The sequence below is a fragment of the Maniola jurtina genome, chromosome 27 (genome assembly GCF_905333055.1).
Source record: "Maniola jurtina chromosome 27, ilManJurt1.1, whole genome shotgun sequence".
NCBI lineage: Eukaryota > Metazoa > Arthropoda > Insecta > Lepidoptera > Nymphalidae > Maniola > Maniola jurtina.
In genome coordinates this window covers 5,810,858-5,837,628 of record NC_060055.1, presented here as the reverse complement: position 1 = coordinate 5,837,628, position 26,771 = coordinate 5,810,858, and the positions used below count along the sequence as shown (strand labels likewise).

The window sequence follows — 26,771 nt, the reverse complement described above, 5'->3', positions numbered from 1 at the left end:
CATCATCATTATTATTGACTAGATTATGCACGCGACTTCGTCCGCGTGGATTTAGGTTCTTTAATAATCCGGTGGGAACTTTTTGATTTTCCGGTAAAAAGTTGGCTATGGCAATTTCCGGGATGCAAGCTAACCTCTGTACCAAATTTCATATAAATCGGTTAAACAGATGGGCCTTTCAGAATCCCGTGGGAACTCTTTGATTTTCCGGGATAAAAAGTAGCCTAGGTCCTTTCCCGGGAAGTAAGCTAACTCTGTATCAAATTTTACCAAAATCGGTTAAACTGTTGGGACGTGAAAAGCTAACAGACAGACAGACAGACGGACGGACACACTTTCGCATTTATAATATTAGTATAGATTAGGATTGATTTTAGGATTATACCTAGGACTAAACTTTACCTATTTCTTCCCATATTCGGGTAGGTAAGTACTAAGTACCTAGGTAGCTACCTAATAAACTTCGTCGTTTAAATCTACATACCTACTTAATTTTAGTAGGTAGGTATGAATATATTTAATTGATTGTACCTAGGTATTATCTTAACATTACTAAGAATTTATTTATCATAAAAAAATCTACTAAGTACATAATAACTAATTAGGTACATTAAAATGTAGGCCTAAATAAATCTAATCACCGACTTGCATCTACTTTATCTTAAAAAAGAGATAAATATCAATCACGATAATATGTCCATACTTACCTACTTCCATAGATTAAAAAACTGGCCAAGTTCGAGTCAGACTCGATCAAGGGTTCCCTACTCGGATATTTTTTCCGACATTTTGCGCGATAAATCGTAAACTATTACGCATCAAAATAAATATTTTGTTTTAGAATGTACCTGGCAAAGCCCTAATTATCTTACTTTGAAGATTGAAAATACTCCTACCTAATTGTTAGTTCATGAACACGTCATTTTTTTTTTTGTTGTGTACCTAACTACAAATTCACTGTTTTCCTCTTTCCTTTTCAAGGAGAAGTAGCCTAAGTAGGTATAGGTTTCTTGACATACACGACAGAAGACAGACAGCAAAGAAATCCTATACCTATGGGTTGCTTTTTTCCTTTTGAGGTACGGAATCCTAAAAATTGGCCAAGTGCGAGTGAAATAACACCTTTTAACTTTTCTTCCGGTCAAGGCAGCCATTTTGAAATTTTCATTAAGTATTTGTTGTTAGTGGCAATAGATACATATTCTGTGAAAATTTAAACTTTCTACCTATTACGGTTCATAAAATACAGCCCGTTGACAGACAGACAGACGAATAGCGGAGGCTTAGTAATAGGGTCGCATTGGCACCCTTCGGTTACGGAACCTTAAAAACCAAACACACAACCTCTTTATTTCCCAAATAGGTCAAAAATAAGACTCACTACCGAAACGCTACTCAAAATCTCAAATCAAATTTCCTGAAATCACATAATTAGATTTAACCAAGGAAATGTCTACTTAAAATTACGTTTGCCCACTTTTCAGTTTCCCGAGCTCACTAGAAAGGGACGGTTGTACTCTTTTCTTTTTTCCTCGCGCCATTGTCTCGTAATGGGGGGCGGGGCTTCAAGTTTTCGGCCAATCAGGAGGGGGGAGATAGAGACGGGTTATTGTTTTGTGTAAGAATAAGAAAGAGTGGGCAGTAGGGAGTTTTCTTTGACATATTTATAGTAGGCTAAAAGTCGGTGGTATTTTTTGTAGCGTTAAGTGATTGTTGAAGTTACGAGTATTTTTACACGACTGTCCAAAAAAGAAGTGTAAAGTTTCCATGGTATGTATGTATGTGAGTTTCTTTATTACACCATAACTTTTAAATACTTACCTGATCAGATTTGGATGTAAGGGGTATAATTAGAGTCCACACGTCATCGGAAGTGACACTAGCTATAATTTTTTTCGTTTTAATTTTTTAAATCTAAGTAACTGTTTTTATTGAATGTTTCTAAAACTCGTGCAAACGGTAAAAAAATCAGTTCTTTTTAACAAAAACTCATGCTTATCACTTTCCATACCTACCAATAACCATATTGTGAATCAGAAAATAGAAAGTATCTTTGGGTAACACTCCAAAAAGGCAGAGCACGCGCGCCAGCAAACCCCAACATAGACGAAGTCCTCCTCTCCTCTTTTCTTTCCACATGCATATTTAACATTGTTCTGTTCACCGGCTCTCGGAGTATAAGTGATGGTTGACGGGCATGAGTTGCGGCACTTATGGCAGCCGGCAAATTAAATTGATTGCTTGCTCACTGCTTTATAATGTTCTATTTTGCCCAAATATATTCTTATCTTTACTTTACTTGATAGAGGGAAGGAAAACTAGTAGAAATACTATTATGTAACTATTCTAGATGTAACTTGTAAGTAGGTAAACCTACAAGCCTACAAGGTAGGTAGATAGATAGATAGAATATTGCACACAAAAACACATGTAAAGGAACACAACACAGAAAGAAGAAAACAGAAAAAACAATTGTGTGCAAAGGCGGCCTTATTGCCTAGAGTAATCTCTACCAGGCAACCTTTAGATAAGTACCTTTTAAGATACCTATTAAGATAATGATAATGGTAGATACCTATTAAGATAATGTGTGTAAAATCTCGGCAAGCTGAAATTGGAACCGATGTGTAGATGTACACCTACAGCTACCAAAAAAGGCGGCCAAGTGCGAGTCAGACTCACGCACCGAGGGTTCCGTACTCGGGTATTTTTTCGACATGTACAAATCTGTTTTAGAATGTACAGGTGAAGCCCTTTCATATTATGATACCCCACTTGGTATAGTTATCTTACTTTGAAAATTGAAAATACCAGGTAATTATTTGTTCATATGAACACATTTTAATTTTTTTGTAACGTAAGTTGTAGTAAGTAGGTAGGTCCTACATCTTAATTATACTTAGTCAATAGAAGTTTATGTAATATTTAAGCAGGTTAACTAAAACCAACGGTCTATAAGTAACTATAATAGTTTTTTTTTATACTTACTTATAATAAACCTCTACAAACAAAGTTAGTTTTGCGTTATGTAATATTTAAGCAGGAAAACTAAAACCAACGGTCTATAACTATCATAATATAGTTTTTTTATACTAATAATAAACCTCTACAAACAAAGTTAGTTTTGCGGTTCGTTAACAAAAGTGATTTTTACGGTTTTACTTTTTCTGTAGTAGGTACGGAACCCTCGGTGCGCGAGTCTGACTCGCACTTGGCCGGTTTTATGAGACATTACAGCTCAATCATCACAAATGTCTACCGGAAGCAAGATGGCGTCATATTTACGAGGAAACTTTCAGAATTGGCTCCCGGCTCGCGACCAGCGATTATACTTAACTAGCGACCCGCCCCGGCTTCGCACGGGTGCAATTTTAACCCCCGACCCAAAAAGAGGGGTGTTACAAGTTTGACGTACGTCTGCGTGTCTGTGTAGAGTGTAACACACTTCACAGTATCACACTTCACACTAATATAAAATTCACACTAACAAAGGAGAAAGTTTGTGTGTATGTATGTGTGTGTGTATGTTTGTTACTCTTTCACGCAAAAACTCCTGAACGGATTTGGCTGAAATTCGAAATTTAGATAGATTATACCCTGGATTAACACATAAGCTAATTTTTATCCCGGAAAATCAAAGAATTCTCACGGGATTTCGAAAAACCTAAATCCGCGCGGGCATCGGCTAGTCTAATTATACAAAAGGACAGACAGCGGGAAGCGACTTTGTTCTATTACTATGTATGTAGAGAAGAAATGGGGGACTTGGATTCATTTAGGACAATTTGTTAGAGGGAGGGGAAACACCCCTCTATTTATTTTAAAGTGAGTACCTATTTCTTCGTTGATGGTTTGTCATTAGAATACTTAGTTATTTTGTCAAAAAGTCCATTGGTTTAATTTTTCAATTGCCAATAAACTTTAATACCTAAATACATTATGGCAGATACCTATCTAAACACATATAATTCAATATTAAAAAACCCCCGAGACAAAAACCTCTATAAAAAAACTAGAAAAGATAACTTCATTTTTAACTTTATTATTTATTTATTGATAACTTTCAAACGGCTGAACCGATTTTATTCGATTATAGCTAAGAACACTCTCGATCAAGCCACCTTTCAAACAAAAAAAAAACTAAATTAAAATCGGTTCATTAGTTTAGGAGCTACGATGCCACAGACAGATACACAGACACACAGATACACACGTCAAACTTATAACACCCCTCTTTTTGGGTCGGGAGTTAAAAATTAAAAGCCGACTGTCTGATCTCTCAACGCATAGCTCAAACTACTTACTGGACGGATCGGGCTGAAAGGCATGCAGATAGCTATTATGACGTAGACATCTCCTAAGAAAGGATTTTTGAAATTTCAACCCCTAAGGGGGTAAAATAGGGGAGTGGCGTGAAGTCTACGTGGACGAAGTCGCGGACATAAGCTAGTCTAATATTATAACTCCGAAAGTGTGTCTGTCTGTCTGTTTGCTTTTCACAGTCTATCTGTTAAATATAGATTTTGACGGAATTTCTACAGAAATAGCTTTTATCCCGGGAATGAACGCATCGATTTTGTCCTGGAAAATCCAAGAGTTCGCATGGTATTTTTAAAAACTTCAATCTATGTACGAATCATTTATTTGCTACAGATATGGCTTGCATCCTGGAAATGGATACAGGCTACTTTTTATCCCAGAAAATCAAAGTGTTCCAGTAGGATTAAAAAATCTATCCAAGCGTGTTGAAGTGGCAGTGGGCAGTCCACGTCTACCGCGGAACTGATGGCCACTGAGGCAGACGTGTTCTGGAGTGGAGACCGCGTGTCAGCAAGCGCAGTGTGGGACGACCTCCGACCCGCTGGACTGACGACCTTAAGAGGATAGCGGGAAGTGGGTGGATGAGGAAGGCGGAGGATCGTGTGTGGCGGCGCGCTCTCGGGAAGGCCTATGTCCAGCTGTGGACCTAAACATGCTGTTTGATTGGTTGATCCAAGCGTGCTGTTAGGACGGGGTGTCTCGGCGTTGGAGAAACAAACACGAAGTTTACATGAACACCCCGTTTATTTAATGTCTTGTTCACACAGTCACTCGGATACTTAAAGATAAAGATAAAGATAAATTTATTTGGCTCAAAAACAAATGTAACATAAACGTAACAAAACACAATTAGTTATAATAATAAACATTACTGCATGTGCACCTGTTTCCTGAACTAGTAAAAACTGTGTCTCGGAAAACAGGGCTTCCAAAACGGAGAATACAAAACAAAGTAAAGCACAAAGTAAAATAAAGATTTTTTTTTTTTGTGAGTGCTTTGGCACCCGTACTAGGAAAACCTGTGTTACGGGCACCGCAGCCTTCCCTCGGATCCATCGATTAGAACTTAACTATACAAATTTGGAAACTTGACTTATATTAACTTATAAACTTGACTTATACTGCGCGCGGGACCCTAGTGAAGGGTTTATCGAGCCGAAGTCTCTTCTCCAGTCTTTTCCGAGGTCCAACCGGAAGGCAAAAACCGGATCCGAAGTTGGAGTGGATAGGACTGAAGAGTTGAGAACTAAATTATTGTTACCAAATGCATCGTTTTATAGGCCCCATACTGCTGATTGATGATTTATTAATTACTAGCCAATGCCCGCGACTTCGTCCGCGTGGATTTAGGTTTTTCGAAATCCCGTGGGAACTCTTTGATTTTCCGGGATAAAAAGTAGCCTATGTGCTAATCCAGGATATTATCTATCTCCATTCCAAATTTCAGCCAAATCCATCCAGTAGTTTTTGCGTGAAGGAGAAACAAAAATACACACACACACACACACACACACACACACACACACACACACACACACACACACACACACACACACACACACACATACAAACTTTCGCCTTTATAATATTAGTGTGATTTATTGATGTCAATTTGGAAATAGCAAGTCAGCAATATTATGTGGCCTAGGCTAGGGTTATAACAGTGCGAAGAGGCCGGCGTTATCTACCTATTACTTATTTTAATAAATAACTTTAGGAAAATATCAATAAATCTCAATAAATTATCATGACATTAAAATTCGCATGCGATCAGATATACTCTACAACCTGTTACTATCATCTGGCGCTTGCATATTTGCTTTTAAACTAGGGAGACCATGTTTCATGGTTTTTACGGATAGACCTTAAAATACTATGCTACCTGTTTATAAGCACGTAAGGGGAACAAAGCGGTCACTCTTTATTTTTCGGTTATAATGATAGCACGACATTGCAGTGTCACTCGGTATGATATGTTCAAATCATGGTCATAGATAAGAGACAGTGAGAGTGAGATAGAAAAACACATGAGCGCGAGCGCAATTTTTTATGTTTTAAAGCACTTTTTTATCATTCATTTATTTTATAAGTTAGCACTTGACTGCAATCTCACCTGGTGGTAAGTGATGATGCAGTCTAAAATAAAAGCGGGTGTTAGAATCTGGAAGGGGTAAATCAGTTTTTCATTAAACCCACAGTCCTTTGGTTTGTGCACGACATTGTACCGGAACGCTAAATCGCTTTACGGCACAGCTTTGTGTAGAGTGGCACCTTTAAAATGAGAAAAGTAAAGGGGAATAATATTTGCGGGGCTTTAGATCCCGATGATGATTCAAATGAATGGAGAAAATGACTTTCTGTTCCTAAAGCAGAACGTAGGAGTCGCGAGTAGGAGTACGATTTCTAGTTTATCTTTTTTGTAATCAAGAATGTTTTGTCGCACAAAAATTATATATTATTATGACTATGCACATGGGAACCTAACTGCGTTTATTTGGAAAGCGCTGGAGAGCGCACCAAGGTTACTTCAAAGTTTGTCCCGTTTTTTCTCCATAAAGCATGGCCAGCCACCGTGTGAACGGGCGCGGTTATCGCTTTCGCCGAACTAACAAACAAACACACATATTAAACGCCGATAAGCCGCCTGTGGGAACCGCGTAATTATCACAAGTGCAAAATCTAAACTATCAGAGCCTCGATAGCTCAACGGTTGAGGAGCGGACTGAATTCCGAAAGGTCGGCGGTTCAAACCCCACCCGTTGCACTATTGTCGTACCCACTCCTGGCACAAGCTTTACGCTTGATTGGAGGGGAAAGGGGAGTATTAGTCCCCTACTTAGTGGTTTTTAATAAGAATAAGAAGAATATATAAGAAGAATATTTAAGAAGAATAAGAAGAATATAATTTTTAAGAAGAATATTCTTATTAAAAACCACTAACACCACATTAAACCACACTAACACATTAACCACATTAGAAAGAGGAAAAACTAAACTTAGTTTGCATTTAGTGACTTTTTAATGGCGAAGAATATGACATGTTACATGATCAGCCCCTTGCCGGCCCACAACTGAGCACGGGTCTCTTCTTACAGTGAGAAGGGTTTAGGCCTCAGTCTGCCACGCTGGCCCAATGCGGATTGGCAGACTTCACACACCTTTGAGAACATGGAGAACTCTCAGGCATGCAGGTTTCCTCACGATGTTTTCCTTCACCGTTAAAGCAAGTGATATTTAATTGCTTAAACGCTCATAACTGAAAAGTTAGTGGTGCGTGCCCGGGATCGAACCCTCGACTTCCGATTAGGTGCCGGACGTTCTAACCACGAGGCTGTTTAGCGATGAATATATTTTATTTCAGCTGGGCTGGGCAGCATTTTCAAAGCTACGTCAGATCTTCGAATCGTCGATACCGCAGAGCCTTAAGACTAAGGTCTTCAATCAGTGCGTCCTACCTGTGATGACGTATGGAGCAGAAACGTGGACACTGACAGTTGGCCTCGTCCACAAACTAAAGGTCGCTCAGCGTGCTATGGAGCGAGCTATGTTGGGTATCACTCTCAGGAATAAAATCCGGAACGAGGAAATTCGCAGAAGAACAAAAGCGACCGACATAGCTCAAAGGATTAGCAAGCATGAAGTGGCAATGGGCAGGTCATGTCTGTCGCAGAACCGACGGCCGGTGGGGCAGACGTGTTCTGGAGTGGAGACCGCGTACCGGTAAGCGCAGTGTGGGACGACCTCCAGCCCGCTGGACCGATGACCTGAAGAAGGTGGCGGGGAGCGGGTGGATGAGGAAGGCGGAGGACCGTGTTTGGTGGCGCGCTCTTGGAAAGGCCTATGTCCAGCAGTGGACGCATACAGGCTGATGGATATTTTATGAATATTTTAGGTATATAAAAAAAAAATAGTTCACAAGCATTGAATGGAATGGCTATTCCGAGCAAAACTCGTGTTCCATAGGACACTGCCAGTTGTCAAAATTAGTAGAACAACAAACCTATAGGGTACTTCCAGTTGACCTAGAATCATAAAATTTGACAGGTAGGTAGCTCTTATAGCACAAGTAAAAGAAAAAATCCGAATAACGTGAATTTGTGGTCACATCACCAAAAAAAAATTAAAATGTGTTTCAATTTTCAAAGTACTTAACATAACTATACCAAACGGGGTATCTTATGAAAAGGCTTTTCCTATACATTCAACAGATATTTATTTATTTTTATGCATAATAGTTTTTGATTTATCGTGCAAAATGTCGGAAATAATATCCGAGTATAGAACCCTCGGTGTGCGAATCAAACTCGCACTTGGCCAGTTTTTTCTGTAGAGTTCTTTAACACACAAACATATAAATATACAGAAAACACAGGTGAAACTATACAGGAGGGTGCAAAGGCGGCCTTATTGATAAAGCAATCTCTTTCAGGCAACCTTAGGGGAAAGAATTAAATGACCAGACCACCCATATGCCCGCGACTTTAATCCGTGTTGATTTAGGTATTTTAAAATCCCGTGGGAATTCTATTTTTTAACCCCCGACCCAAAAAGAGGGGTGTTATAAGTTTGACGTGTGTATCTGTGTATCTGTGTTTCTGTGTATCTGTGTATCTGTCTGTGGCATCGTAGCTCCTAAACTAATGAACCGATTTTAATCTAGTTTTTTTTGTTTGAAAGGTGGCTTGATCGAGAGTGTTCTTAGCTATAATCCAAGAAAATCGGTTCAGCCGTTTGAAAGTTATCAGCTCTTTTCTAGTTACTGTAACCTTCACTTGTCGGGGGTGTTATAAATTTTTAATTTACACTTGTTTCCAGAATAAAAAGTAACCTCGAGCTCCGTATAAGGGGGCGACTTCTTAACCACTGGGCTATCAATGCTTTCTCTCATATCAAAAACATTGTTATTTACAAACATGTCAAATCTGAGTAGCACAAAAACTCTTAACCGGGATATAAAAAGCAAATAATTCATACTTAGAGACGGCGCTATCTGACAGGTGTCACACATTTTGACAGATGTCAAATGATTCAGAAATTACGGTGTGATTGGGATGTGGTTATCACTTATCACTGATAACTGTGTGATGTGTGTAGTTATAATATGAGGTTCTTATCTATGAAAAAAGCGTTTTATATGGCAAAAAAAACTTTTTTTTAATGAGATTAGGTATCTATTTAATCAATCGAAGTATGTACCATTCATTATCTATATACACTATCGCCATTTTATAGGTAATTCATTGATTCCATTGCTGAAAAAATTGTGGAAGCGAGAGTTAATAAAATCTTTGGAGGCAATAGAACCTTTGAACTGAATCGAAATTGAATTTTTTTCCTTGCCAGAAATTGTCTAAGTTCCGAAAAAGTGTTTGTTGCAGCAAGGTTCGGGGAGTATGAAAGGTGTTTCCAATCACAGCTCCTTAATTTAGTGATCGTCTGTCGTGATATATGATACGACACAATTTAGGCTTGTTGCTTGTCAATCAGTACATCCTACGATAGGTACTTATTCATAGTGCGTACATTTTGGGAACTCAATCCGGAATTCGTGAATTTGTGGTTACATCACAAAAATAAAATAGGAAAACCGGCCAAGTGAGAGTCAGACTCGCGCACTGAGGGTTCCGTACTCGGGTATTTTTTCCGACTTTTTGCAGGATAAATCAAAAACTATTATGCGTAAAACTAAATAAAAATCTGTTTTAGAATTTACAGGTAAAGCCCTTTCATATGATACCCCACTTGTTATAGTTATGTTACTTTGAAAATTGAAACACGTTTTAATATCTTTTTTGTGATGTAGGTAACCACAAATTCATGTTTTTCGGATTTTTCGCTTTACTTGTGCTATAAGACCTACCTACCTGCCTTTCATGATTCTAGGTCAACCGGAAGTACCTTCCCTATAGGTTTTCTTGACAGACAGACAGACAGACAACAAAGTGATCCTATAAGGGTTCCGTTGTTGCTCTTGAAGTACGAATCCCTGAAAATTGGGTAGTGATATAATATGTATAGCAAAAATCTAATATTTCTCAACGACCCAAGTCCGTCCCTGTCTTGTTGTCGGCAACAACAGCTCTTGATTAACGGTCCGTTTGTCCCTCTCGCACACGACCGTCCGTCCCGCTCGCACACCGCAAGCCATTTGAATCTTTAATTGTTTCCAATTTTGATATAAATAACGTAAATAGATATACTTACTTACCTAATAACTGGTAATAGATATTATGTTTTTTTATCCCACTAATATTATAAAGGCGAAAGTTTGTATGTGTGTGTGTGTGTGTGTGTGTGTGTGTATGTTTGTTACTCCTTCACGCAAAAACTACTGGACGGATTGGGCTGAAATTTGGAATATAGATAGATTACATCCTGGATTAGCACATAGGCTCTTTTTTATCCCGGAAAATCAAAGAGTTCCCACGGGATTTTTAAAAAACCTACATCCACGCGAACGAAGTCGCGGGCATCAGCTAGTATTACAATAAAACTTAAAGCTAGCTTTGTCTAATTACTATACAAATCATGCCCGCGTGGAATGGTGCCAAGAATACTGGCTGCATTTCCACGCTGGACAGCCACGCTGATCCGTTGCGCAAAAATTTATTCCATCTACACGCACGAAACGTGTAGCGTCATCAATCATCATACGCATGGCTAAGGTTTGGAATACTCTTGCGCGATCCGTGTTTGCTACCAATTACAATCCGAGTATCTTTAAAACAAGAGTGAATAGGCACCTTCTAGGTAAACGCGTCCCATCTTAGACCACATCGTCACTTTCCATCAGGTGTGATTGTGATCAAGCGCTTGCCTATCTTCTATACTAATAAATAAAATTGGAATGTCTGTCTGTAATATCGAAATAACTGCCGCATATTAAGGTCATATGGTTATTTGAACGATACTATAACTAAATCACACGTTTTTAAAATTTTTGTTTGTCTGTCTGTCTGTCTGTCTGTCTGTCTGTCTGTCTGTCTGTTTGAAAAGGCTAATCTTCGGAACGGCTGACCCGATTTTGACGGGATTTTCACAGACAAGTAGAGAATTGACCAGGGAGTAACATAGGATACTTTTTTAACCGACTTTAAAAAAGGGAGTTGTGTTTTTCTACCTATGTACACCGAAATCTCCGAGATTTCTGAACCGATTTGCGTCATTTCTTTTTTAATCGACAGAGGAACTTTGCGACATTGTTTCATGAATTTGGAGTCCAACACCTCAATCCTGATGCTGCAGGGGATCTGACCAATCCACGCGGGCGAAGCTGCGGGCATCAGCTAGTAATGAATAAAAACAAAATTAGGTATCATCTCATTTCTCAACCCATCGATGGCCCACTACTGAACACAGTTCTCCCTTAGAATACCTGGGTTTAGGCCATAGTCCATAGTTAACCGAGTGCGAATTAGAGACTTCACACACCTTTGACAACAATATCCACGGGAATGAAGCCGCGGGCATAGCTAGTACGTATACATATCACATCACATCACACTTAATATTATAAAGGCGAAAGTTTGTATGTGTGTGTGTACGTGTGTGTGTGTGTGTGTGTGTGTGTGTGTGTGTATGTTTGTTACTCCTTCACGCAAAAACTACTGAACGGATTTGGCTGAAATTTGGAATGGAGATAGATAATATCCTGGATTAGCACATAGGCTACTTTTTATCCCGGAAAATCAATGAGTTCCCACGGGATTTCAAAAAACCTAAATCCACGCGGACGAAGTCGCGGGTATCGGCTAGTACGTATATAAAAGCTGCATGCGGTAGAGTGGTAGCGGATAGCAATCAGAATGAATGCTGAGCACGTTAGCGTCTTTAATTTGCTGCTCCGATGTTACCCCCACGTTACTCCGAGAGCTAGCGGCATTTTATACACGGTCACTTGTCTATATAAAAACCGGCCAAGTGCGAGTCAGACTCGCGCACTAAGGATTCCGTACTCGGGTATTTTTCCAACATTTTGCACGATAAATAACCACAAATTCGCGGTTTTCAGATTTATTCCTGTACTTGTGCTATAAGACCTACCTACCTGCCAAATCATGATTCTAGGTCAACGGGAAGTACCTACCCTATAGGTTTCTTGACAGACACGACGGACTGACGGACAGACAGACAGACAGACAACAAAGTGATCCTATAAGGGTTCCGTTTTTCCTTTTGAGGTACGGAACACTAAGGAACCCTTTTTTAAGACTAGGGGTCATAAATAGCGAAATGCAAAGTACTGCTAAGGCAATTCACTTAGCCACGTTCACCGTGTATTTATAATATATATATTCTTCTCGGTAGGAACTGTAATCCGAACCAGTGGTAAATTATTTTGACGAATCAGAAGCACTTGTAAAAGTTTAAAGTCAAAGTCAAAATCATTTGTTGAAAGTAGGTACAATTGTACTCGTTTTGATGGCCGAAATTGTTAAATATTTTGTACGATATAGTGGTGATAATTAATTACGTAACTTAAAACTAAAGCTACGTGGGTTCCAAACGCGCCCAATTCTGAGAAGAGTTTATTTGAATAAAATTCTATTCTATTCTATTCTACTCTACTCTAGTCTACTCTATTCTCTTCTATAATATAATATATGTATTATAATATATTCTTCTCGGTAGGAACGGCATTCCGAACCAGTGATAAATTATTTTGACGATTCAAAAGAACTTGTAAAAGTTTATTTGAATAAAAATCTATTCTATTCCATTCCACTCCATTCCATTCCATTCAATTCCATTCCATTCTGGAATCATTTCATTCCATCCGGGTGGGCTCTCAGACTATCTCCCCCCAAAGCCCGCGCGCTTAATTGCGATGATTACTGAAAACGGCGCTTATTGCACTCGCTCGCTGCCACTTTATCCTGTACGCTGTACCATTATGTACATACTTACCTTACTACCTACCCACTTAGTTATATGGGGCTGGATTCCATCTCAGCTTGCTAAATTGGTTCTTTTAAACGTATTTAGTTCTAACCGACTTCAATTTATATTTGACCTTTAATTTGTATGTATGTTAGTTCGAGATTGTCTCAACAATGAATCAATTATGGCATTTGTCAGTTTTCCGAAGGGTGCCAAAGAGACCCTTACTAAGCCCCGTTGTCCGTCTATAAAATAGTTATTTAAGAGTTAATAATACTAGCTGACGCCCGCGACTTCGTCCGCTTGCATTTAGGTTTTTAAAGATCCCGTGGGAACTGTTTGATTTCCCGGGATAAAAAGTAGCCTATGTCCCCGGGATATAAGCTAACCCTGTACCTCGTCAGAATCGGTTAAACTGTTGGCCCATCAAAAGGTAGCAGACAGACAGACACACTTTCGCATTTATAATTATTGGCGTCACTCAGAAAAGCAGGTATTATTTAAATATTTTTATCGAATTATTGGAATGTCCTCTCCAAAACCAACACAAAAAACACAAGTTCAATGTGTAAGGTTATCCGAGAGTTTTAATCTAAACAAACTAATGCCAAAATAAGTAATTTAATTAGAGCGTGATTGCTATCACAACATCTAATTATTCAGTTCACAATCCAAATACCGAAAATATGCGATATCGCTTCGAATCTCAGAAGGAGACTGAACTAAAACCTTGGAAACACCCGTATTTATGCAAGTTCAATCTTGTTGGCCTCCTAGTAACAGATTGTATGACATCGAATGAGCCAAATATCGATTTTATCAAACTACCTGCATTAGGTAAATTAATAATTTTATATTATTTTTGACAACTCAAATCAATTTTTAAAAATAACCTTACATAATATTAGTATGGATAGAAAAAATATTTAATAGGTAGGTATGTTTATTAAAAAATAAATATTATACAATTGAACAGTAGCAGAGTCCGTCCCTGTGGCCCATCCAATTAGCGATCAGATTAAAGATCTGCCGGGGGAGCCATTACTGTACGAATTACCCGCTCAGCACCCGGGCCACAACTCACGAGCGATAGCGGCCCGGGCAATTTTAATCCTACCTGTGATGACGTATGATGTTGAAACTTGGACACTGACTTGGCCTTGTCCACAAGTTTGTGGGTGTCTCTCTGAGGTCAGTTCCAGGACTGATCAGTCAGTCAGTCATTATTTTTACTTTTTACCGACTGCGGCAAAACCAAAAGGAAGGAAAGGTTATGATTTTAGCAGTCTACGTATGTATGTTTGTATCCAGATTCTGTGTGTTCCACCGTAGTTCCTAAACTACTGGGCCGATTTTGATCAATGAAGTGATTCGTTGTAAAGGTCCGGGTGACATAGGCTATAATATTATTACCTATGCGAAAAAACTTGACCTAACGGATGTTACATCAAAAAAGTTGAGGTCTCCAAAAAGGAGGTCTCTATCTCTCTCTCTCTTTTTTTGCTATTGTATCGAGTGGGATGTCAAACGAAAGTGGAGAAAATTCTGAGTTCATAAATGTAAATGTACTACTACAGCCTCAATAGCTCAACCGGTAAAGGAGTGGACTGAAAACCGAAAGGTCGACGGTTCAAACCCCGCCCGTTGCACTATTGTCGTACCTACTCCTAGCACAAGCCTGGCGCTTAGTTGGAGAGGAAAGGGGAATATTAGTCATTTAACATGGCTAATGTTCTTTTTTAAAAAAAAACAAATATACCAAGAGACAGAAAAACAATTTTACTATAATATTTCAGCGTTTATTAAGACGATCGCAGTCGGGTTTTAGTTTTCAACCTGTTTGTAAAACGCCTTCCCTCGTAGCTTGGCCCGTCAGTCTCCCCCTCTCTCGTGTTAATTGTTTTAATCGCGCCTATCTGTTGTGTGTTGTACCTATGTATTGTACTGGCTATGTATTGTATTGGTTATATGGAGACCTTGTATGCTATATATTCATCGAGACAATCGAAAAAAAGACGTCGAAACTTTGAAATAATCCATTCACACTCGCATGCACATACAAACAAACACACACACACACACACACACACATATACACACACACACACACACACACACACACACATACACACACATACACATGCATATTAATTTAACACAATATTCATTGATTTTTAAGATTGTTACATATATTTCTTGTCTTTAGTACCTAATTTTGTTAATCTGGAGGTGGGCGTTAACAACTGCAACACAGTTTGTACCTAACTAACGCAGTTGTTATCGTTGTTTATTTTAAGGCAATGTTAAGTGTAAATAAAGATATTTTTCATTTTCATTTATATGATGGCGGTCCGTATTTTGGACCCGTCTTTCCAAGTTAGCGCGCTTCATCCATACTTCCATACTAATATGCGAAATAATAATGCGAAAGTGTTTCTGTCTGTCTGTCTGTCTGCTACGCTTTCACGGCTTAACCGCTGAACCGACTTTAATGGAATTTTGTACAGACTTAGGATACATTCCGGGGAAGGACATAGGCTACTCTTTATCCCGAAAAAACAAACAGTTCCCGCGGGATTCCTAAATACTCATCCGCTTGATCGATTTGTATGTGGTACCGAGGTAGCTTGCGTCCCTGTAATTGACATAGGCAACTTTTTATCCCGGAAAATCAAACAGTTCCTACGGGATCCTTAATATCCTAAATCCACGCGGACGAAGTCGCGGGCATCCTCTAGTCGACTATAAAACAAATCTGTTTGTAGGTTTCCGTACCTCAAAAGTATTAAATTATAAATCTAAAGTTATGAGGGTTCCAAACGCGCCCTGGTCTGAGAAGAAGCCCACAACAAACTCAGCCGGATAGGTATTTGTTTTTATTACTTTTTAGGTTCCGTACCTCAAAAGGAAAAACGGAACCCTTATAGGATCACTTTGTTGTCTGTCTGTCTGTCAAGAAACCTATAGGGTACTTCCCGTTGACCTAGAATCATTAAATTTGACAAGTAGAAAGGTCTTAAGGAAAAAATCTGAAAACCGCGAATTCGTGGTTACATCACAAAAAAAATGTGTTCACAGTTCATGAACAAATAATTAGCATCTTCAATTTTCAAAGTAAGATAACTACTTATATCAAAAAAAAGTTTTTTTTTATGCATAATAGTTTTTGATTTATCGTGCAAAATGTCGAAAAGATGCCTGAGTACGGAACCTTCGGAGCCCGAGTCTGACTCATACTTGGCCGGTTTTTTTGTCATTCTATAAACAAGTAGGTATGGACATAAAACTATTGTATGTATGTACAGTACAACCAAATTAATAATGTGCATAGAAATCTTGGTCACTGTTCGGCAACGGTCGTATGATACACATGATATTGACTCCTATTTGTTTATAACAAGGTGTAAAATGCAAGTGCATTGTTTAGGGCTCTTACGATTCAACGATTCGAGTGTTTCTGGGAATACGACGAATTTTGCACCTTGTTATAAACAAATAGGAGTCAATATCATGTGTATCATACGACCGTTGCCGAACAGTGACGAAGATTTCTATGCGCATTATTAATTTGGTTGTACTGTACTTCCTTCCACATGCCTCGGTCTTGCGTCTTGATGTCATCAGTCCACCTTGACGCCCTTCCATCTCTGCGATTTGAGCCGTTTGAGCACCTTGGGAGCCTGTAATGTCCTGAGGACGAAGGGGAGGGAATTAAACGCAGATGATATCCACATAATCCGTTTTATTCCGTGACTGTTACATGACTGGCGCTTCACTGTAAATGTCATAAGACTACCTTGGACTTCGTCTGTGGTGGCGTTAGCTGGCGCACGTGTTGTGCCTTTTTGAAGAGTTTTTTTTTTGTTAAAACTGACTGGAAAGCGCTCTAAGGGGGTGCCGTGCGTGTGTCGGCGAGCGCCGGCACAGACGGGGCCATACTTGTATAGTTTAACTAACTTGTTACAAATAACTACAAACTTGACATTGGCTAATCTTTGTAAAGCCAGACGAGAGAGAGAGAGAGAGAAAAAAAAAGACTACCTACCTTATAAAGCTTTGAGCCTCGATAGCTCAACGGTTGAGGAGCGGACTGATTCCGAAAGGTCGGCGGTTCAAACCCCACCCGTTGCACTATTGTCGTACCCACTCCTGGCACAAGCTTTACGCTTAGTTGGAGGGGAAAGGGGAGTATTAGTCATGATTAGCATGGCTATTATTCTTTATTAATAAAATCCCTACGTCCATCGGTTTTTCCAACAACGTAGGATAACTGCCCATTGCCACTTTAGTTTTTAGACAGAAATCGTCCAATTATAGGTACTTAGTTCTAGCGATTGAAAAATTGGATCTTAGAAAATTCTGGCAATAAAAGCAGTTTTGAAACTCGGTTTCCTTATAACAAGTGTAAATTAAAAATTTATAACACCCCCCCGATAAGTGACAGTAACTAGAAAAGACCTGATAACTTTCAAACGGCTGCACCGATTTACTTGGATTATACCTACTCGTAGCTAAGAACACTCTCGATCAAGCCTTTCAAACAAAATCTAAATTAAAATCGGTTCATTAGTTTAGGAGCTACGATGCCACAGACAGATACACACGTCAAACTTATAATACCCCTCTTTTTGGGTCGGGGGTTAGTAAACAGTAGGTATGTATTTAGTTAATCAGCGTTTTAGGCAATACGGTACATTAGCGGTCAGCTTATCGCTAATGGACGCAGAGTGCTACCGTTCTGTTCGATAATAATGTTGACTCATTTGGGGAGCTATCTGTTGGGGGTTGCTTCATAAAATAAGTATATCTGTACGGTCTAAATACTTTGTAGGTGAAACCAGTAGCTTCATCCGAGTGGCAAGAAATTGCTTTTTACCCGACTGCGTCAAAGCCAAAAGGAAGGGCTATGATTTTAGCAGTCTATGTGTGTATGTTTGTATCCAGATTCTGTGTGTTCCACCGTAGCGCCTAAAATACTGGGCCGATTTTGATGAATGAGGTGTCAATTGATTCGTCTTAAAGGTTTGGGTGACATAAGCTACATTTTATACGAAAAAAATTGACCTAACGGATATTAGGTACTACATGAAAAAAAGTAAGACTCCAAAATTCTACTATGTGTATACTGCTTATCTATTACGTTATGTAGGTACCTATACCTATTTTTTTTAAATAAGAATATTAGTCAATATAATCATGCCTAACATTCCCCTTTCCCCTCCAACTAAGCGTAAAGCTTGTGCCAGGAGTGGGTACGACAATAATGCAACGGGTGGGGTTTGAACCGATGACCTTTCGGATTTCAGTCCGCTCCTCAACCGTTGAGCTACGCACAACAGACGAAAACATTTAAGTGCGGAAACCAGCCCAGAGAGAAGAAAGAAGAACCGTTGAGCTATCGAGGCTTAATTTCAGAAGTAGGTTGGTATAGTAATCTCGTTATGATAACCACTGGTCATCGGGTGGTGTTTGCATTCACTTAGCGTCACTTTACGTCAATTAGCGGCCGCGATAACATATTAATTCACTACGATAATATAATACTTTTAAAATAACCTACCTGTTCACGCTACTGGCTTAGTTTAGTGGGTATCAAGCAGCGATATAAATATTATACTATAGTATATCCATACTAATATTATAAATGCGAAAGTGTCTGTCTGTCTGTCTGCTACCTTTTCACGGCCTAACAGTGTAACCGATTCTGACGAAATTTGGTACAGGGTGAGCTCCCGGGGACGGACATAGGCTACTTTTTATCCCGGAAAATGAAAATCAAAGAGTTCCCACGGGATTATCAAAAACCCAACCACTTAACCGATTTGTATGAAAGGAACCGAGGTAGCTTGCGTCCCTGTGATTGACATAGACAACTTTTTATCCCGGAAAATCAAACAGTTCCCACGGGATCTTCAAAAACCTACATCCACGCGGACGAAGTCGCGGGCATACTCTAGTAGGTACCTATTATAAATGTGAAAGTGTGTCTGTCTGTCTGCTACGCTGCTTTCACGGCTCAAACGCTGAGCCGATTTTAATGAAATTTGGTACAGAGTTAGCTTACATCCCGGGGACGGTCATAGGCTACTTTTTATCCCGGAAAAGCAAAGAGTTCCTACAGGATTCTTAAAGGTCCAGTACTACCTACAAACTTAACCTCTTTATAATATTAGTATACTTAGAATAGAATACCACTGGTTCGGAATGCCGTTCCTACCGAGAACCAGCAAGAATCTCGGCGGTCTCTCTTTTCAATTGTTCAATTTACAATAATATTCCTATACAAGCAATTGCAGCCCCGCGCATTGCTGGAGCGAGTCAAATCCATATGCTTTTGCCAGGAGCAAGCATACTTTTAATGGATTTTTTAAACTTTTGTAAAGGCAAGTCTAATATTGATTGACATTAGATAATGTAGGAGGCGATAAAATAAAACCAAACATCATTTATACGCTAAAATCTTTAATATTAACAATAATATACTCTACATGTTACAATAAAATCTCCATATATAAATTATAAATACACTCTACGGGACATTGCCTTCGACAGCTGTCACTGTCACATTGACAGGTGACAGTTCCAAGAAGTAGGCCAGTGTGCACAGAGTAAATAAAACACGGAACACTAAACCGGGGTAACTTTACTTCTTATCGTAACTTTGACATTAAACAAATTTTTAAATATTTATTTCTAATAGTAAGCGTTTTGTATTGTTCCTTCCTTTCTTGTAGTTTCTTTCTCTCTCGCACATTCTAACATTTTCAATGATAGTGAAACAATCAGTATGATTTTAACAAAACGTGGTTCAGCCAAATCCTAAACAATGGAATTACGTTAATTTTAGACATATTTTTATCCGAATAAACCAAGTTTTGATAGAGAAAAAATATGACGATCAAAAATACTGAATGTTTTTGCCAGTTTTTTATTTGAAATACTACAGATATTGCAATAAAAGTATGTCTAAAATAAACGCAATTTTATTATTTAGAGTGGCTGAACTACCTTCATTAAAAGTGTACTGATTCTTTCACAATCATAGAAAATGTTAGAATGTGCGAAAGAGTAGGCAACTTAGGTAACTATTTTTATAAGTGTTTTTACCTATACTTCAGGGGAAATTCTAAATAATTTTTAAATGTATACCAAAAATTGCGAAACCGGCAGGATTAAAAAATATGTAAGTAAAGCACTTTGAAAAAAAAAAAAAATTTTTTTTTTTCATTGACAGCCAAAGTTACTTCAGTTACAAAGTTACCCCATTTTACGGTAACATAACTAATCTGATACAGACTCTAACATCGAGATATTACAAGCATTGAATTTCTAATCACAACAATATTAATCTTTAAAATGGCCATTAATATTAAAGTGTTTTATTTTTTTCTAAAAATATGAAAAAGTCTTTAAAAAAAATACAGAAAAACCGTCTGTAGTATTTTTATTTTTATTTTCAGGACAACAATCCTGACAATTATTATTTTCGTTTCATTATTAGTTAAATATTTTCTCAACAAAAAAAAAATTACAAAAGACAGAGGTCCTGTATTTTTTCTATTTTTTCCATACTGTCCCAAAGAAATAAAACATTCTGCAAAGATAATATTATGACCAGTTTTATGTCGTAAACCTAATCCTTTAAGGAAAACCTAGTTTATAGCAGGGTTATAGAAAAAAAGAGTTCCGGCATTTCGCAAAGTTAGTAGTTACTATTTTAAAACATGAATGTTTTGAAACTTTAAAAAAAATCAAAATTCAAAATATTTTTATTCAATTAGACTTTTACAAGCACTTTTGAATCGTCAAGAGCATCTACCACTGGTTCGGAATGCCATATATTATTTTGCTGTTAATTAAAAATACAACCAATTTTGTTGTTATTTCAAACACTTAAATTAATTGTTGTTAATAATAATAGAAAACAACAACAGATATAATATACAGATATAGATTTTGTTGTTCATGGAAATTAATTATTTCAGTTTAAAGTCTTGTATTGCAAAATACCGGAATTCCTTTTCGCTAACCATGTATTCGTTCACTTATAAGTGAATTAGTTTTCTTAACAATTAAAATATGACATCGGTTTTTTAAATATTATTTACAGTTTATCTATTGCCATTTTAAAATAATTGATTTTATTGTACTGACCACACTAATGATGGTAATCGAGCTATCATACCTTTTCTCATGTCTCTCTCACTCTCTTTAAATTCCACCTTTTCTTTCTTTTTCTCTTTATTGTTACAACTTTCTGGTGCAAAATAAATAAATAAATGGTGTCCCCACATGCTTTTACAAGTCACTTTATTATATTAACGCACTTATTTATATTGTTGTACAAGTTAGTTAGTTTGTTTTATTTTTTATCCCCTTCAGGAAAGGCAAAGATCGTAGACCATGCAGCCTGGTTTGTCGTAGATCAATTGTTGTTGTATAAATAAAAAATACTTGGTTTTAATTTATTTAACGCAAAAAATTATAGCATTAGTGTGACCAGTACATTACAATAAAATTGTACACTATTTTGCGTGTTAGAAAAACTTGTTAAACGGAATTTCACAACAATGAATTACTAAAAGGCATAAATTGTTGTTTTATAAAATTAAGAAATATTATGAAAGTAAGTGGGTAGGTATTTTTTGTGTTTTATGAAAACTATTATAATATATATTTAACTTCTAAACCATCAAGTTACTTTTGATTTAAAATTATTTTGAAAAAAAACCCATACATTACGTAGAACTCTAAAGAAAATTTTGTAAAAATACTTTAAGTTTTCTCGTTTAAAAATTGTGAAGATGAAATATTCACAGAAAGAACAAATAACTGTTTTATTTTTATTTTTAACGGAATTGACACATTTCTGTATTTCATGGAAACACAATCTGTCTAACAATAAATAAATATGGCATCTGTATTACTCTGTTAAAAGTTAAAACTCACAAAAGTCTGTACACAACAGTAAAATCATTATTAATCCAATAATAAATCTTATAGAAAAGCTGACGACAATCTTAATTAAAAAATTAACTTTAATAAAGCGTCTGTAAGTTTTCTCCATTGACTATAATAAATATCTTATTATTAATTATTATTTATTTATTAATAAAATCTATTTTTATTTTTTTTATTCGCTCCAGCTACACTGAGGCTACTTTTTGGAAAAACGGGTAAAAGCGAGGATCACCTACGAGAGAGAAAATAATACAAGTACATTTAAGAGGGGTCTCTCCGTCACTCGCTTCATACAAACGTGGTTCCAATTTCATTTGAATATTATGCAACCAAAGTCCATGAAATTTTGCAGACATATTCTAGAAACTAATATCTATGTTTGTGGTTTTACAGATTTCTGTTAAAATGTTCAATTTCAAAGTTACGCGGTCTTAAAAATTTACATACAAATCTTTGAGCCCCTGTCATTTTAAAACTACATATTTTTAGAAAAATCTAAAACACCACAGACACAGATATTAGTTTCTAGAATATGTCTGCAAAATTTCATGGACTTTGGTTGCTTAATATTCAAATGAAATTGGAACTACGATTGTATGAAGCGAGTGACGCAGAGAGCCCTGTTAACATTTCGGTTTTGCGGCAAGCAGTATCAGATGACAGGTCAAAGTAACTATTTATGGTAACCATTATTTATTTCACCTTGTGGCTAATTCCATTGCACAAAATATCTCAACAAAATTAAATTGAACACTATCCTTTTCCACATAGAGCATCATGACAATATATTCAGACATATCATTTCAGTTTAGTTTAGAGATAATGGTACTGATTCTGAGAACAAATAAATTTTAGAGTAATCGCTTCCTCTTCTTACTAATATAATATGAAAAGGACAGACACAGTTTGACAACTCTAAATTTAATTTAGAGCTGTCAAACCTCGTGACTTTAGCTGCCAGTTGCGAGCCTATTGTTTACATTTGTACATTTATTTTGCCATTAAATGTAAAATTCATGTTCCGTCCTTTTTTAGCAATATTAAAAAGAAAAAGATGCAGATACTCTAAATTTAGTTTAAATGATGATTTATTTTTAGTGTTTGTTTGTACAACAGAATTAGGACCATGTTTAAAAAAAATGTTTCAAAGCAACAAGGGATTTTAATTTTATTTTTTGTTTTACAATATACATTCATATTGTTAATATAACTATTCTAATAAACAAATACTTGTTGTAATGAGTTACTGTTGTTGTGTGGAAATATTGTTGTTATATTTGAAGTTGTTGTACAAGTGATGTATTTTCTTGTCGTTATCTGTTGTAATTAAAATGTTACAATTTTTTTAGATTCGTTTTATGTATTAATTCAAAAACTATATATTAATGGAAACGAAATTATATCAACAATTTCGTTATAGTAATATTATTACGATAATAATTTTAATTAATACTGTATTTTTTGTTTTTTTTTTGTAATCATTGTAATAAAAAATTCAATAATCGTTTGTAAATAATAATAATAATTAATTGAAATACTAATAGTCACATATTATGTCATTTCGATATTTTAGTTAATTCTTTTATATAATAAACGCGATCTAAGGTTGAAATCTATAGAGCGCACTTTGACTTCTCTTAGACTTAAGTTTCAGTTAAAATGAGACAGATTTATGTCAGCGGTATAGCGCTGTCTCTATTTAACAGTGTAATTAAAACGAGACAGATTTACGTCAGCGGTATAACTCTGTCTCTATTTAACAGTGTGATTAAAACGAGACAGATTTATGCCAGCGGTATAACGCTGTCTCTATTTAACAGTGTAATTAAAACGAGACAGATTTATGCCACCGGTATAACGCTGTCCCTATTTAACAGTGTAATTAAAACGAGACAGATTTATGGCACCGGTATAACGCTGTCTCTGTTTAACAGTGTAATTAAAACGGGACAGATTTATGTCAGCGGTATAACGCTGTCTCTATTTAACAGTGTAACTAAAACGAGACAGATTTATGTCAGCGGTATAACGCTGTCTCTATTTAACAGTGTAATTAGAACGAGACAGATTTACGTCAGCGGTATAACGCTGTCTCTATTTAACAGTGTAATTAAAACGAGAGAGACTTATGGCAGGGGTATAACGCTGTCTCTATTTAACAGTGTAATTAAAACGAGAGAGACTTATGGCAGGGGTATAACGCTGTCTCTTTTTAACAGTGTCTTAAGTCTGAGGAAAGTCAAAGTGCGTTCTATGCATCAAGCTATTACGTAGAATATATTAACGAATTAACTAAAAATCTTGTGATAAAAATCATTTATTGAAGTATTTTATGGAGAATAAAATTTTATTTATTAAACCTAAAACAACAAATGGTAACCTAAAAACTAATTTTTAAAATTTCATATTATGTATAATTATTAATGTATAATGGTTGTGTCTGTATGTACGAGGCAGTCTCATAGTTTCAGCGCAATGATTTATATAGCATCATCATCAAGAATCAACACAACCCATTGGCCGGGTCACTACTGAGAACGGGTCTTCTCTCCGAATAGAAGAGAATAGAATAGATTTTTATTCAAATAAACTTTTACAAGTGCTTTTGAATCGTCAAATAATTTACCACTGGTTCGGAATGCCATTCCTACCGAGAAGAACCAGCAAGAAACTCGGCGGCTGCTCTTTAGAATAAGAAGGGTTTGGCCAGTCTACGGTCTAACACGCTGGCCAAGAACGGACTGGATGAATTCACACACTTTTAAGAATATTATAAAGAATTCTCAAGCATGAAGGCCCCCCTTGACCAGAAGGCCGGCGATGTCTTAACAACCTACTATACTATGCTACTATACTACTATATACCGAGGCTGTCACCACTTTTATAACGCAGTGCTAGCTAATGCAATGCGGTTCGAGCGTAACCAATACGTTGATGTAGGTTTCGTGCAAGTGCCAACAACAACTGTACAAAGTTTCAACTCATTTAGGTTAATAACGTGAGAAAGCGTAGAAGGAAAACATCATGAGGAAACGTGCATGCGGTTCTCCAAAATTTTCCCGGCGGTGTGTGGATCTTCCAATCTGCATTTGGTGAGCATGGTGGACTATGGTCTTAACACTTCTCATTCTGATGTCTCGGCCACATTAAAGGCCAAAACGTGATGTTCAACGGCGTTTCCCGTTAAACGTAAATGTAACGTAATTATTGACAGTTAATATTTATTTGTGTGAGTGAGCATGCGAGTGATTTTTGCAGCATTGCTTGCGCACGGTTTTAGCCTTTAAGCTATGTATGGACTTTTGATGTCGACCGTATAACGTCATTCACAATGCCGTTTGGCGTTAGACGATTTTAACCCCAATTCAATTGGCATTAGACGGTAACCGTTCAAGTGTGGCCACTCAGTTTAACGCGTTGGTTATCGCGATAATTATGGCGTTGTTGGACATTGACGTTAACCTTAATGTAGCCGCAACATGAGAAGAGAGCCGTACTCAGTAGTGAGTCATAAGTTGAAGGTGATGATGACCCTGAATCTATGAGACCGCTGCGTGTGTAAACTAAATGAAAAAAAAAAAACCGTAAAACCTAAAGTTGGTTTATAATTAATATAAAAATGACTAGGTTGCTTACAACGTGAGATCTATGTAACGCGTCTAAACTCTTCAGCTAAGGCTTTGTACATACGGCGCGTTTTGAACGCCGCGTTTTTTCGACGCTCGCGTAAGAACTACCGAAATTATTAATAATAATTACTCAATTGTGTAATTATGTCGATAAGTTACTAGCAATGTTGTTATATTTTGTCAAAAATTATATAATCTTTTTTTTGAGATCCGTACCCGAAGGTTGCCAACGGGACCCTATTACTAGCCCCCGCTATCAATTTATCTCTCAATGGGCTGTATCTCATGAACCGTAATAGGTCGAGAGTTGAAATTTTCAGTGTATTTCTATAGCCGCTATAACAACAAATAATAAAAACCAAATGGCGCATTTCAAAATGGCCGCCATGCAAAATAAAAAAAATTAAAAGTAGGGTACATACGATGTTATATTTTGTGAGATGGTACGGAACCCTTCGTATGCGAGGCCGACTCACACTTGACCAGTTTTTTGCTAAATAACAACATTGCTAAGTTATCAACGATCACAGATAGATTGAATTATTAATATCGGCCGTAAAATAAAAGGTTGGTTAAATATTTCATTATTTATTGTATAACCAACTCTCATACTTTATTATTTGTTATATTTATTGAATATATTTTTGGACGTTTTAGTGCAATTTTCAGCAGGCGTTCAAAGCGCTCAGTGAATCGTAACCTTTATTTTGGTTTTAAGCATTTAATTTGTTTTAGTCACCGTATTTTTATGGTACCTTATATTATGTAATAACAGAACTGCGCTAAAATAAATTGTACATTTACACCCGTATTCACAAACGTTACTATGAGGTCTCACAGTGCGCTCGAATGCACAGTGTCGGTTCCACCAATCAGATGACTGTGTCACGTCAATTTACAATGATCTGATTGGTGGAACCTACACTATGCGTTCCAGCTTACTGTGAGACCTCATAGTAATGATTGTGAATACGGCCGTT

General features: G+C 37.1%; 1 long non-coding RNA gene across 1 annotated transcript; it reads right to left on the bottom strand.

Moving 5' to 3' along the window:
* Positions 1–879: 879 nt before the first annotated feature.
* LOC123879219 lies at positions 880–22,507 on the bottom strand. The gene is made up of 3 exons (XR_006798966.1): positions 22,055–22,507; positions 8,691–8,698; positions 880–889 (listed from the first exon to the last, which is right to left on the bottom strand). It is a non-coding gene; the product is annotated as an uncharacterized LOC123879219 (long non-coding RNA).
* Positions 22,508–26,771: the final 4,264 nt, after the last annotated feature.